The 13,785-nt window shown below is 46.9% G+C and overlaps 1 protein-coding gene across 3 annotated transcripts in view; it reads left to right on the top strand.

Moving 5' to 3' along the window:
- The window catches only part of LOC144113556 (kelch-like protein 17), a 76,956-nt gene that overhangs the window by 32,495 nt on the left and 30,676 nt on the right, over positions 1 to 13,785 (top strand). For all 3 annotated transcript variants that reach the window (XM_077646692.1, XM_077646691.1, XM_077646690.1), the window contains exons 15-22: positions 1,035 to 1,368; positions 2,903 to 3,086; positions 3,179 to 3,409; positions 5,581 to 5,814; positions 8,196 to 8,529; positions 10,064 to 10,247; positions 10,340 to 10,570; positions 12,739 to 12,972. The gene's annotated coding sequence lies outside the window, so the exon portion shown is untranslated. The remainder of the gene's footprint in view (positions 1 to 1,034; positions 1,369 to 2,902; positions 3,087 to 3,178; positions 3,410 to 5,580; positions 5,815 to 8,195; positions 8,530 to 10,063; positions 10,248 to 10,339; positions 10,571 to 12,738; positions 12,973 to 13,785) is intronic.

The following is a 13,785-nucleotide window of genomic DNA, read 5'->3' as shown; positions in this document are numbered from 1 at the left end:
ACATCATTTCGAAGACCATACACCATTTTGAAAAAAATAAGGGCAACAACGTTTGCTTGCTCATTGTTTTCTGAAATTTTTTTTTGCGCTGAACAGATATTCGATATTCGATTCGATATTCGAAGCCATTTTTTCTTCATATTCGTATTCGATTCGTATTTGAAAATTTCAATATTCGCACACCCCTACTAATTACTGAAGGCAGCATAGCTTCATCTTGTGGCGAATGGTCAGCATGAGTAGCTGGCATGCGTTCCTCATGGCTAGAAGCTCACTGTGGCGTACCAATCTCTATTCTGATCCCATTATTAACCCACCTCCCACCTATATTATGTGTGGTTTTCTGACTATTCACTGGGCACTAGCTTTCACGGCACTCTTGTTTTTTTTTTTAGTGCCTTAGCTGCAGAACTTCCATGTCGGTAAAACTTGAATGCCATAATTTTGAAAGCGCTGCGCAATTTCTTTAACGCGGATTTTCTGGCTGCCACGCAAGGCGACGTGGCACAGGGCGCATAGGGGAGAAGCGGCTACACGGGATTATGCAAATGCTGCATCAAGATCAACATCAGCCTCACTCCACCCACTCCAGGGGAAAGGCCTCTCCCATGTCTCTCGAATTAACCTATCCTTTGGCAGCTGCGGGGAACATATCCCTGCAGACTTCTTTATCTCATCTGCCCACCTAACTTTCTTCCGATCCCTGCATCGCTTGCCTTCTCTTTGTAACCAGTCCGCTACCTTTAACGATCGGCGCTTATCTTCCCTTCACGTTACATGCCCTGAACAAGCTCATTTTTAGCTCTTGATTTCGACTAAGATGTCATTAACTCTATCATTATTCTTTTCATCGCTCGCTGCATTGCATATATGGACATTATCCCATTATTGCTAACTCAGCAACTGCCATCTGTGAACACTGAATCTGAACGGCAGAGCCCAAGTGAAAACCGAACTTCTAGCGCACCTAGCTAATTCGTGTCTCGCCGAAAAACGCAAATGGACCATCATTTTTTGTCTCTTACCCACTGCAGACCACAAGATAATACACGAACTGGGTGGCCTGGACAACCTCTACGCCTTCGAGTCCGCCTTTTCCGCCCAGAATTCCTTGCCGATGCTCACGCAATGGTGACTGGGCACAAAAGTGACTACGTCGTGAACTTGGGCAACTGGTACCGGTCGGCAGACGATCTCGTCCTCCACTACGAGCTCAGACTGCAGACGCTACCGGAAGGTTGGGAAAGGCTTCGCGTCTCCAGCCAGGCGCAGTTGAAGAGTCTCATTGCCAGTGCCCCTGACGCTGGAATAGACAACTTGTTCATAGCCCCAGAGGCGTTGCGTCCCTTTGTCTCCAGTTGTCCGCAAGTAAGCAGCTATCGTTTCTGACATTCTTGGGCATTTTGTGAAATCAGAACCAAAAAGGAAATCAGGTTTATTCAGGATTGAGTTTTGGTTGCTGCTGAGAATGTCGCGCTAGCTGCGGCGCGTTGTTAAGTTCGAGAATACGGAGACATGGCACGACGCGATGATTGGGGGCTTTGCCGCTGTGCGTATACGTAGCAGTTCCTTTGTTGCATACTTTTGCAGTGTATTGGCTAGTTAGTTTGGTTTACTTCTTGTTATTGTAATCTACTAGTTGAAGAACTGACCATGCACAAACCAGGGTGTTAATTTTTTTATTTCCACTGGTTCTGAATCTAGATCAACACCCATTTATTATCATTCTTTAGGACAGAAGTGGACAGCTCCCGTAGAAGTGAGCGCTCAATAATACAAGTGATAAAGGAGGCAGAAATTAAACTACGCCAATCCTTCTCCACTCAGGCAGTCCAGTTTTGTTGAGAATTCTCTACACCATATCCTTATTTGAGGCGTCAGCATGTAAAGATAAATATATGCCACTAGAAAAACAATGAGTGGTGCATAACGGTGGGTCCTTGGCGTTGTCGATAAAACGCGAAGCCAAGTCGATGCGGCAATTGCTTCCTTACAGGGCTGTGTGCCATGTGTCGGGATTCGCACGAACTAAGGTCACTCCTCAGATTTATGGAGACGTAAATTTGTTTTCTGGGAAAATGAGACATCCGAGCAAAAATCAGGAAATGTAGGTGATAATCCGCTTTCAGTGGTACTAATATATACTCGGTTTGGATTTTGTGTAGACACAGCGCCGCTGATGAAGTGGTTTGATGCTAAGCATTTGAGCAAATACACCTGCGATCCATATGGTTTAAAACTGGTTTGGAGTGAATTCTGTGGATGCGTCTACTTGATAAAATCAAGTTATATTGGCGGACCTTAACATAAGTGATTGAGTTTCGTACAGCAAAGTCCATTTACCTGCTTCGCAGAAATGCATTCCCTTTGTGCAGTCTGTTAGATTGCTGGACACGTTGGTTCCTCTTTCGCTGCCAAGCACTTTATAAATCGATTCTCATGTACCGACATGCCCAACGTTCTCGTAAAAAAATTTTTAAGATTGAAAAATAGTAAGAGACTGTTCTAGAAATATTGAAGGTAATGGTTCATTTTTCTTATGTGTAAGAGTAGAATGTTAACGTTTCCATCGATCGCATCGAACAGTGAAGACTAGCATTGAAACTCAAAAGGGAACGCTTTTGGCTATAGCAAAAGCGGTAATAGGGAAGAAAAAAAATTTAAGAATGCCGACGGGTGGTCGGCGGATATATTGATTGTTATACTAGAATCCTATATGAAAAAATTACGTTCATAAACTTTTCTCGTTTTAAAATGATTCTGTCCAGAATTGTTGCGTATTGTAGTGGAAGTTTGAGTTTGGACAGAGTGATGTTGAAAAAAGGCAGGATAAATTATGTGTGAGTAAACACTGATAATGCTGATGATGGGTGCTAAGATGCTTCCATTTCTGTAATGCCAGCTACTGCAACGGTGGCGCCTACAACTGATGCGGCGAGAGTTCCTGCTATTCAAAGTGGGTGAGGAGCCACTGCTCCGCACGAGCGAGGAGGGCAAGGAGCTGCTCATCTAAGCCATGCGCTACCACCTGATGCCCGAGTGGCGCGCCGCCATGGCGGGGCCACGCACCTCCGCTAAGCAGCTGGGTAATGAATCGCTCTGATATTTTGCTGAGAACGAGGTCATATTACAACCAGCTCACGTTTAGCGCGTTTTCTCACCATGATGTTTCCTGCAGCTCCGAGAGATGCAGACACCCATGCACGACCTTCTGGAGCCTGATTATCCACTGCTTAACGCATGGTGTGGACCAGACGTCCCTGTTTGCTGACATCGCCAAGCATATTCCTGGGCTTGAGTTTTGATAGTCTTCGTGGTAGGAAGACCAGTGATGTGGAAGACCAGCGAAGTAACGCCAAGCGTCATGGACCGCGCAAGCAAGCTGTTCTCGGGTGTGCTACGTCTGGAGGTAAGCCAGTCTCCCAATGTTAGCCCTGCTATTATAGTTTTGGCATTAAACAAAGTGTACACTAAGGGGGTAATTACTCTTAGCACCACCCGTGCTCAGCCGTTGAAATCGTTGATGCAGACGGACCGGCCCTGCCATCTGCTAGGGTTTCAGGTTAGCTGAGATGGTAGACTGCCTGCCGTGGACAGGAGGTGGATCTGGGTTCGATCTTCGCGACAGGACGAATTTCTTCAACTACGAAGTTTCGGAAAAAACTGTTTAGCTTCCTTTTGTAGCTGTATGGTGGCGCACGGCTGGATACTAGTATGTTATTGCTTGGGGATTGCCGTATGCAATCAATTAAACTTTAAAGTTCGGGCTTGGCCTCAGTTCCAGTTCTTTCATTTGTTTTCTCTCGACTTGCAACCCGTGAGAGAACGACCGTCTCACTCAGCCCCCTGCGGGAGTAAAACAGTAAACCAGCGAGTTGAGCTAGTTGGTGAATGGTCACTGACTGCAAGAACGCCTACGGGAACGGAGCTCTTGCCTTTGGTAACCCAGTTTCAGCCCCTAAGCTAAGCGCCAGCGCTGGTTAGGGCAACCGCAGGCTTCCCGACGTCCTCCCCAAATCCGGCTACAGAATTACGTCACTGTGACAAGGAGATAGAGCTGCAGCGAACAAGGACGGGGTCCTTATGGAGCGGCAGCTCCTCTCTCTGAGCTGAGACTTTCAAGTGAACAAGGTTTCACTTTGACCTTGAGCCAGGCCTCACACGCCTGACGTCATACCACGTGACTGGCCACAGCTGGAGTCGAGCTCCGCTGCGCTGCTCAACGCTGCGCCGACCCTCCGCCATACCACGCGACATCACCACTTGATTGGCCGTATATGGCACGCGGCTCGTTGCGCTCACTTCAGTCAGAGCCATTGGGCCTTGACTGGGTGGAGTGATGGAGCCCGGTCTTTCGCTCGCCACATTAGCTATAACTGAGTTAAAGCTCAGCTATTTTATTTCGATTCTTTCGGGGGCGCTACGAGTCGCTTACGACGGGTTCAATAGATTTCAGCTGATAATGATAACTCTCCAAGATTAGGCCAGATTAGGCGAAACAAAACGTTTGGGCTGACGAGGCATTTGGTGTGCAGGTTCGTCAATGCCCTCCCAAGAAAGTCAGAGATCGAACAAAGAATATATAGACTAATCAAGCATCGCTGCGGCCTACATATATATTAACCTCCAGAACCCTCTTACGCTACGTATGTCACCAAGGCTGCCAGATTCGAGTTTTGCAGCCTCGAATCTGGCAGCCTTAATGCCGTAGGTTGCACAAGTGTTCTCGCACGGCTTCCGCCCTCAGCGTTCGATCACATTCCTACGTGGCACTCGCGGTAATGTAGTATGTACTATGTACACCGCTATGGATGTGTGTGGCAATGGTGAACACTCTCAAGGTTAGGTTACACTACACATAAATACCCCCGATAGCTTACACTGCATATAAATACCCTCGAAAGCAGAAGATAGGACAGCTGTCGCCGTAGTTCAGGTGGTAGAGTACCGGACGCGAAATTTGTAGGTCGTGGGTTTGGATTCCACCGGCAGCATGTGGTTTTTTTCTTCTGCTTTTATTATTCTGCCATTCATGAAAAACTAAAAAAAAAGAGATCCCCTATGCTCCTTGGTCAGGAGGGCAGTTGCTTCTCTTGTCTGCTATGTATATATATATTTGTGTATAAACCGAATATCCCTTATGCTTAAAACGAATTCCTGCTCTAAATGGTGTGCTGCCGTTACAGGACAGCGTGCTGTGCTCCTCTGTAGTAGTATTGTAGCCACGACCATAATATGGTGGCCTTTTCTGGTTACAAGTATGAGCTATCCCATTGTTGTTTTTAATATATGTAGCCTTACTGCTGTTTACAAAACTACAAAACGCACTTCTCTGCAATCACTTTTCAGCCCCTTATGTCCACATAATCTTCAAGTGCCTTGTTTATTTGAGTTTACGACGACATCAACCACATCCGCACTGCGACAAAAGCTGCGGATGAGCGATGCCACGTAGAATAATCAGCGGATGCTTAATACCGGGTCTGGCTACCAACGGTACCCAACTGCTGGTGCACATATTTGGCATCTCGCCTAACTACGCAAGCCGACCATCATTTTTTTTTGTCTTACCCACTGCAGACTTCAAGATGATACACGAACTGGGCGGCCTCAAACACGACATACTCATAAGTTTGCCAACCCGTGGCAATGGTGTATCCCAGCTGTCCTCATCTCTGCACTTGCCAAGAGGCCTTGACCTTGAAGATCACGGGCAGTATGCGACCACTACAGCCGAGAGTTTTGTCTCTCGATCGTGTCGACCTCCTCTGCGTCACTCTGCTGAATGCCGGATTTCGGTGCATGGTGCGGAAGGTGAGCAGCAGAAGATGTGTTTTTGCTGAACTCTAATTACTAGGGGTGTGCGAATATTTGAAATTTCGAATATGAATCGAATATGTTTGATATTCTGTTCGTATTAGTATTCGAAAATTGATATTCGTTAATTTCCGAATATTCGAAAATTCCCGGATACTCGCCAGCGATCGGATACTGCGCATACTTTCATAAATTTGACCGTGGCAAAACCACAATATCTGGGAAAATTAGCCGATAATCGAGTTAAAAGTTCCAGGAAAACAATACAGAGGTCCTATCCGCTTCCTTCTCCGCCGTTTATAACGCGGACCTACCGCATCCCGACGCCACAAGGCGTCCCGACGCCACAAAACCTGATGAGGATTTCGCCAAGTGGGCTTTCCCACGTATCACCCGTGCGGAGAACATGATGGCCGACGGCCCGCTTCAAGCAATCGCAACGCGAAATCGCGTTTTTTTTTTTAATCCTTAGGTAATACGTTACACATTTAATGCCCACATCCGAAGAATGCGTCCTGTCGCCTTCATAACTCTCCGAGAGTGACTTCCGCCATCCCGTTTTGTAAACTACGCTATGCGGGAAAGCCTACTTGTGGAATTCAGCAGGAGCCTCCTGAAGGGGCGCGTCGAGTAGTCACAATGGGGCAAGCGATCCTGTTAAAATATCGCATATGGCATGGTGCGTTGTAAATTGCACACCTCTTTAGCGGGCGTAAAAGCAGTCGTGGCAACAATCGGAAGGCCTCTGTCGCTAGGGGAAAAAAATAGCCTGGCTGCGTAATTTCAGTTTCCGAGCTTCACCGCTGCCCCGCGGCAACTTGAAATGTCGGCCCATGCATTCGCTGATAGTCCAATCCACGCTCCGCGCGGCTTATTTCTTTTTCCTTTTTAGAAACCGCCTCGCCGCTCCGACGGCACTGTGTGTTCCCCGGCCCCTTGCTTGCATTTGTGTTGTTCTTCCAGCACTCCAAAACGGGTGGCTCGTCACGGGCTTACAGGTGATAGCGCGATGGAGCTACCTGATAAAGCCTTAGTGCATCTTCAGAATTTTCGGCAGCATTTTTTTTTTTCAGGGGGGGGTTGGGGGCAATTCAATAACAGGCCATCGGATGAACCGGGCATTTCTTCTGGTGCCTTGAACTCCGAATGAATGAGGTTTAATAGTCATCATGTTATTGTTTTGTTGGCAGTCTTGTCATTTTATGAATTTTGTATTGCGTGACCTCATTATAGTTTGGATACTTTTATGCTGTCTAATCAAGTAGTATACATTTCTGTGCACATCATGTTTTTTATATGGTACTGAGGCAGTCTTGTTTTGTTTATTTTAGTTGCAAAGACCATACACCATTTCGAAGACCATACACCATTTTGAAAAAAATAAGGGCAACAACGTTTGCTTGCTCATTGTTTTCTGAAATTTTTTTTTGCGCTGAACAGATATTCGATATTCGATTCGATATTCGAAGCCATTTTTTCTTCATATTCGTATTCGATTCGTATTTGAAAATTTCAATATTCGCACACCCCTACTAATTACTGAAGGCAGCATAGCTTCATCTTGTGGCGAATGGTCAGCATGAGTAGCTGGCATGCGTTCCTCATGGCTAGAAGCTCACTGTGGCGTACCAATCTCGATTCTGATCCCATTATTAACCCACCTCCCACCTATATTATGTGTGGTTTTCTGACTATTCACTGGGCACTAGCTTTCACGGCACTCTTGTTTTTTTTTTTAGTGCCTTAGCTGCAGAACTTCCATGTCGGTAAAACTTGAATGCCATAATTTTGAAAGCGCTGCGCAATTTCTTTAACGCGGATTTTCTGGCTGCCACGCAAGGCGACGTGGCACAGGGCGCATAGGGGAGAAGCGGCTACACGGGATTATGCAAATGCTGCATCAAGATCAACATCAGCCTCACTCCACCCACTCCAGGGGAAAGGCCTCTCCCATGTCTCTCGAATTAACCTATCCTTTGGCAGCTGCGGGGAACATATCCCTGCAGACTTCTTTATCTCATCTGCCCACCTAACTTTCTTCCGATCCCTGCATCGCTTGCCTTCTCTTTGTAACCAGTCCGCTACCTTTAACGATCGGCGCTTATCTTCCCTTCACGTTACATGCCCTGAACAAGCTCATTTTTAGCTCTTGATTTCGACTAAGATGTCATTAACTCTATCATTATTCTTTTCATCGCTCGCTGCATTGCATATATGGACATTATCCCATTATTGCTAACTCAGCAACTGCCATCTGTGAACACTGAATCTGAACGGCAGAGCCCAAGTGAAAACCGAACTTCTAGCGCACCTAGCTAATTCGTGTCTCGCCGAAAAACGCAAATGGACCATCATTTTTTGTCTCTTACCCACTGCAGACCACAAGATAATACACGAACTGGGTGGCCTGGACAACCTCTACGCCTTCGAGTCCGCCTTTTCCGCCCAGAATTCCTTGCCGATGCTCACGCAATGGTGACTGGGCACAAAAGTGACTACGTCGTGAACTTGGGCAACTGGTACCGGTCGGCAGACGATCTCGTCCTCCACTACGAGCTCAGACTGCAGACGCTACCGGAAGGTTGGGAAAGGCTTCGCGTCTCCAGCCAGGCGCAGTTGAAGAGTCTCATTGCCAGTGCCCCTGACGCTGGAATAGACAACTTGTTCATAGCCCCAGAGGCGTTGCGTCCCTTTGTCTCCAGTTGTCCGCAAGTAAGCAGCTATCGTTTCTGACATTCTTGGGCATTTTGTGAAATCAGAACCAAAAAGGAAATCAGGTTTATTCAGGATTGAGTTTTGGTTGCTGCTGAGAATGTCGCGCTAGCTGCGGCGCGTTGTTAAGTTCGAGAATACGGAGACATGGCACGACGCGATGATTGGGGGCTTTGCCGCTGTGCGTATACGTAGCAGTTCCTTTGTTGCATACTTTTGCAGTGTATTGGCTAGTTAGTTTGGTTTACTTCTTGTTATTGTAATCTACTAGTTGAAGAACTGACCATGCACAAACCAGGGTGTTAATTTTTTTATTTCCACTGGTTCTGAATCTAGATCAACACCCATTTATTATCATTCTTTAGGACAGAAGTGGACAGCTCCCGTAGAAGTGAGCGCTCAATAATACAAGTGATAAAGGAGGCAGAAATTAAACTACGCCAATCCTTCTCCACTCAGGCAGTCCAGTTTTGTTGAGAATTCTCTACACCATATCCTTATTTGAGGCGTCAGCATGTAAAGATAAATATATGCCACTAGAAAAACAATGAGTGGTGCATAACGGTGGGTCCTTGGCGTTGTCGATAAAACGCGAAGCCAAGTCGATGCGGCAATTGCTTCCTTACAGGGCTGTGTGCCATGTGTCGGGATTCGCACGAACTAAGGTCACTCCTCAGATTTATGGAGACGTAAATTTGTTTTCTGGGAAAATGAGACATCCGAGCAAAAATCAGGAAATGTAGGTGATAATCCGCTTTCAGTGGTACTAATATATACTCGGTTTGGATTTTGTGTAGACACAGCGCCGCTGATGAAGTGGTTTGATGCTAAGCATTTGAGCAAATACACCTGCGATCCATATGGTTTAAAACTGGTTTGGAGTGAATTCTGTGGATGCGTCTACTTGATAAAATCAAGTTATATTGGCTGACCTTAACATAAGTGATTGAGTTTCGTACAGCAAAGTCCATTTACCTGCTTCGCAGAAATGCATTCCCTTTGTGCAGTCTGTTAGATTGCTGGACACGTTGGTTCCTCTTTCGCTGCCAAGCACTTTATAAATCGATTCTCATGTACCGACATGCCCAACGTTCTCGTAAAAAAATTTTTAAGATTGAAAAATAGTAAGAGACTGTTCTAGAAATATTGAAGGTAATGGTTCATTTTTCTTATGTGTAAGAGTAGAATGTTAACGTTTCCATCGATCGCATCGAACAGTGAAGACTAGCATTGAAACTCAAAAGGGAACGCTTTTGCCTATAGCAAAAGCGGTAATAGGGAAGAAAAAAAATTTAAGAATGCCGACGGGTGGTCGGCGGATATATTGATTGTTATACTAGAATCTTATATGAAAAAATTACGTTCATAAACTTTTCTCGTTTTAAAATGATTCTGTCCAGAATTGTTGCGTATTGTAGTGGAAGTTTGAGTTTGGACAGAGTGATGTTGAAAAAAGGCAGGATAAATTATGTGTGAGTAAACACTGATAATGCTGATGATGGGTGCTAAGATGCTTCCATTTCTGTAATGCCAGCTACTGCAACGGTGGCGCCTACAACTGATGCGGCGAGAGTTCCTGCTATTCAAAGTGGGTGAGGAGCCACTGCTCCGCACGAGCGAGGAGGGCAAGGAGCTGCTCATCTAAGCCATGCGCTACCACCTGATGCCCGAGTGGCGCGCCGCCATGGCGGGGCCACGCACCTCCGCTAAGCAGCTGGGTAATGAATCGCTCTGATATTTTGCTGAGAACGAGGTCATATTACAACCAGCTCACGTTTAGCGCGTTTTCTCACCATGATGTTTCCTGCAGCTCCGAGAGATGCAGACACCCATGCACGACCTTCTGGAGCCTGATGATCCACTGCTTAACGCATGGTGTGGACCAGACGTCCCTGTTTGCTGACATCGCCAAGCATATTCCTGGGCTTGAGTTTTGATAGTCTTCGTGGTAGGAAGACCAGTGATGTGGAAGACCAGCGAAGTAACGCCAAGCGTCATGGACCGCGCAAGCAAGCTGTTCTCGGGTGTGCTACGTCTGGAGGTAAGCCAGTCTCCCAATGTTAGCCCTGCTATTATAGTGTTGGCATTAAACAAAGTGTACACTAAGGGGGTAATTACTCTTAGCACCACCCGTGCTCAGCCGTTGAAATCGTTGATGCAGACGGACCGGCCCTGCCATCTGCTAGGGTTTCAGGTTAGCTGAGATGGTAGACTGCCTGCCGTGGACAGGAGGTGGATCTGGGTTCGATCTTCGCGACAGGACGAATTTCTTCAACTACGAAGTTTCGGAAAAAACTGTTTAGCTTCCTTTTGTAGCTGTATGGTGGCGCACGGCTGGATACTAGTGTGTTATTGCTTGGGGATTGCCGTATGCAATCAATTAAACTTTAAAGTTCGGGCTTGGCCTCAGTTCCAGTTCTTTCATTTGTTTTCTCTCGACTTGCAACCCGTGAGAGAACGACCGTCTCACTCAGCCCCCTGCGGGAGTAAAACAGTAAACCAGCGAGTTGAGCTAGTTGGTGAATGGTCACTGACTGCAAGAACGCCTACGGGAACGGAGCTCTTGCCTTTGGTAACACAGTTTCAGCCCCTAAGCTGAGCGCCAGCGCTGGTTAGGGCAACCGCAGGCTTCCCGACGTCGTCCCCAAATCCGGCTACAGAATTACGTCACTGTGACAAGGAGATAGAGCTGCAGCGAACAAGGACGGGGTCCTTATGGAGCGGCAGCTCTTCTCTCTGAGCTGAGACTTTCAAGTGAACAAGGTTTCACTTTGACCTTGAGCCAGGCCTCACACGCCTGACGTCATACCACGTGACTGGCCACAGCTGGAGTCGAGCTCCGCTGCGCTGCTCAACGCTGCGCCGACCCTCCGCCATACCACGCGACATCACCACTTGATTGGCCGTATATGGCACGCGGCTCGTTGCGCTCACTTCAGTCAGAGCCATTGGGCCTTGACTGGGTGGAGTGATGGAGCCCGGTCTTTCGCTCGCCACATTAGCTATAACTGAGTTAAAGCTCAGCTATTTTATTTCGATTCTTTCGGGGGCGCTACGAGTCGCTTACGACGGGTTCAATAGATTTCAGCTGATAATGATAACTCTCCAAGATTAGGCCAGATTAGGCGAAACAAAACGTTTGGGCTGACGAGGCATTTGGTGTGCAGGTTCGTCAATGCCCTCCCAAGAAAGTCAGAGATCGAACAAAGAATATATAGACTAATCAAGCATCGCTGCGGCCTACATATATATTAACCTCCAGAACCCTCTTACGCTACGTATGTCACCAAGGCTGCCAGATTCGAGTTTTGCAGCCTCGAATCTGGCAGCCTTAATGCCATAGGTTGCACAAGTGTTCTCGCACGGCTTCCGCCCTCAGCGTTCGATCACATTCCTACGTGGCACTCGCGGTAATGTAGTATGTACTATGTACACCGCTATGGATGTGTGTGGCAATGGTGAACACTCTCAAGGTTAGGTTACACTACACATAAATACCCCCGATAGCTTACACTGCATATAAATTACCCTCGAAAGCAGAAGGTAGGACAGCTGTCGCCGTAGTTCAGGTGGTAGAGTACCGGACGCGAAATTTGTAGGTCGTGGGTTTGGATTCCACCGGCAGCATGTGGTTTTTTTCTTCTGCTTTTATTATTCTGCCATTCATGAAAAACTAAAAAAAAAGAGATCCCCTATGCTCCTTGGTCAGGAGGGCAGTTGCTTCTCTTGTCTGCTATGTATATATATATTTGTGTATAAACCGACCCTTATGCTTAAAACGAATTCCTGCTCTAAATGGTGTGCTGCCGTTACAGGACAGCGTGCTGTGCTCCTCTGTAGTAGTATTGTAGCCACGACCATAATATGGTGGCCTTTTCTGGTTACAAGTATGAGCTATCCCATTGTTGTTTTTAATATATGTAGCCTTACTGCTGTTTACAAAACTACAAAACGCACTTCTCTGCAATCACTTTTCAGCCCCTTATGTCCACATAATCTTCAAGTGCCTTGTTTATTTGAGTTTACGACGACATCAACCACATCCGCACTGCGACAAAAGCTGCGGATGAGCGATGCCACGTAGAATAATCAGCGGATGCTTAATACCGGGTCTGGCTACCAACGGTACCCAACTGCTGGTGCACATATTTGGCATCTCGCCTAACTACGCAAGCCGACCATCATTTTTTTTTGTCTTACCCACTGCAGACTTCAAGATGATACACGAACTGGGCGGCCTCAAACACGACATACTCATAAGTTTGCCAACCCGTGGCAATGGTGTATCCCAGCTGTCCTCATCTCTGCACTTGCCAAGAGGCCTTGACCTTGAAGATCACGGGCAGTATGCGACCACTACAGCCGAGAGTTTTGTCTCTCGATCGTGTCGACCTCCTCTGCGTCACTCTGCTGAATGCCGGATTTCGGTGCATGGTGCGGAAGGTGAGCAGCAGAAGATGTGTTTTTGCTGAACTCTAATTACTAGGGGTGTGCGAATATTTGAAATTTCGAATATGAATCGAATATGTTTGATATTCTGTTCGTATTTGTATTCGAAAATTGATATTCGTGAATTTCCGAATATTCGAAAATTCCCGGATACTCGCCAGCGATCGGATACTGCGCATACTTTCATAAATTTGACCGTGGCAAAACCACAATATCTGGGAAAATTAGCCGATAATCGAGTTAAAAGTTCCAGGAAAACAATACAGAGGTCCTATCCGCTTCCTTCTCCGCCGTTTATAACGCGGACCTACCGCATCCCGACGCCACAAGGCGTCCCGACGCCACAAAACCTCATGAGGATTTCGCCAAGTGGGCTTTCCCACGTATCACCCGTGCGGAGAACATGATGGCCGACGGCCCGCTTCAAGCAATCGCAACGCGAAATCGCGTTTTTTTTTTAATCCTTCGGTAATACGTTAGACATTTAATGCCCACATCCGAAGAATGCGTCCTGTCGCCTTCATAACTCTCCGAGAGTGACTTCCGCCATCCCGTTTTGTAAACTACGCTATGCGGGAAAGCCTACTTGTGGAATTCAGCAGGAGCCTCCTGAAGGGGCGCGTCGAGTAGTCACAATGGGGCAAGCGATCCTGTTAAAATATCGCATATGGCATGGTGCGTTGTAAATTGCACACCTCTTTAGCGGGCGTAAAAGCAGTCGTGGCAACAATCGGAAGGCCTCTGTCGCTAGGGGAAAAAAATAGCCTGGCTGCGTAATTTCAGTTTCCGAGCTTCACCGCTGCCCCG

Source organism: Amblyomma americanum, chromosome 1, assembly GCF_052857255.1.
Source record: "Amblyomma americanum isolate KBUSLIRL-KWMA chromosome 1, ASM5285725v1, whole genome shotgun sequence".
Taxonomy (NCBI): Eukaryota; Metazoa; Arthropoda; class Arachnida; order Ixodida; family Ixodidae; genus Amblyomma; species Amblyomma americanum.
This window is presented reverse-complemented; position numbering and strand designations above follow the sequence as displayed.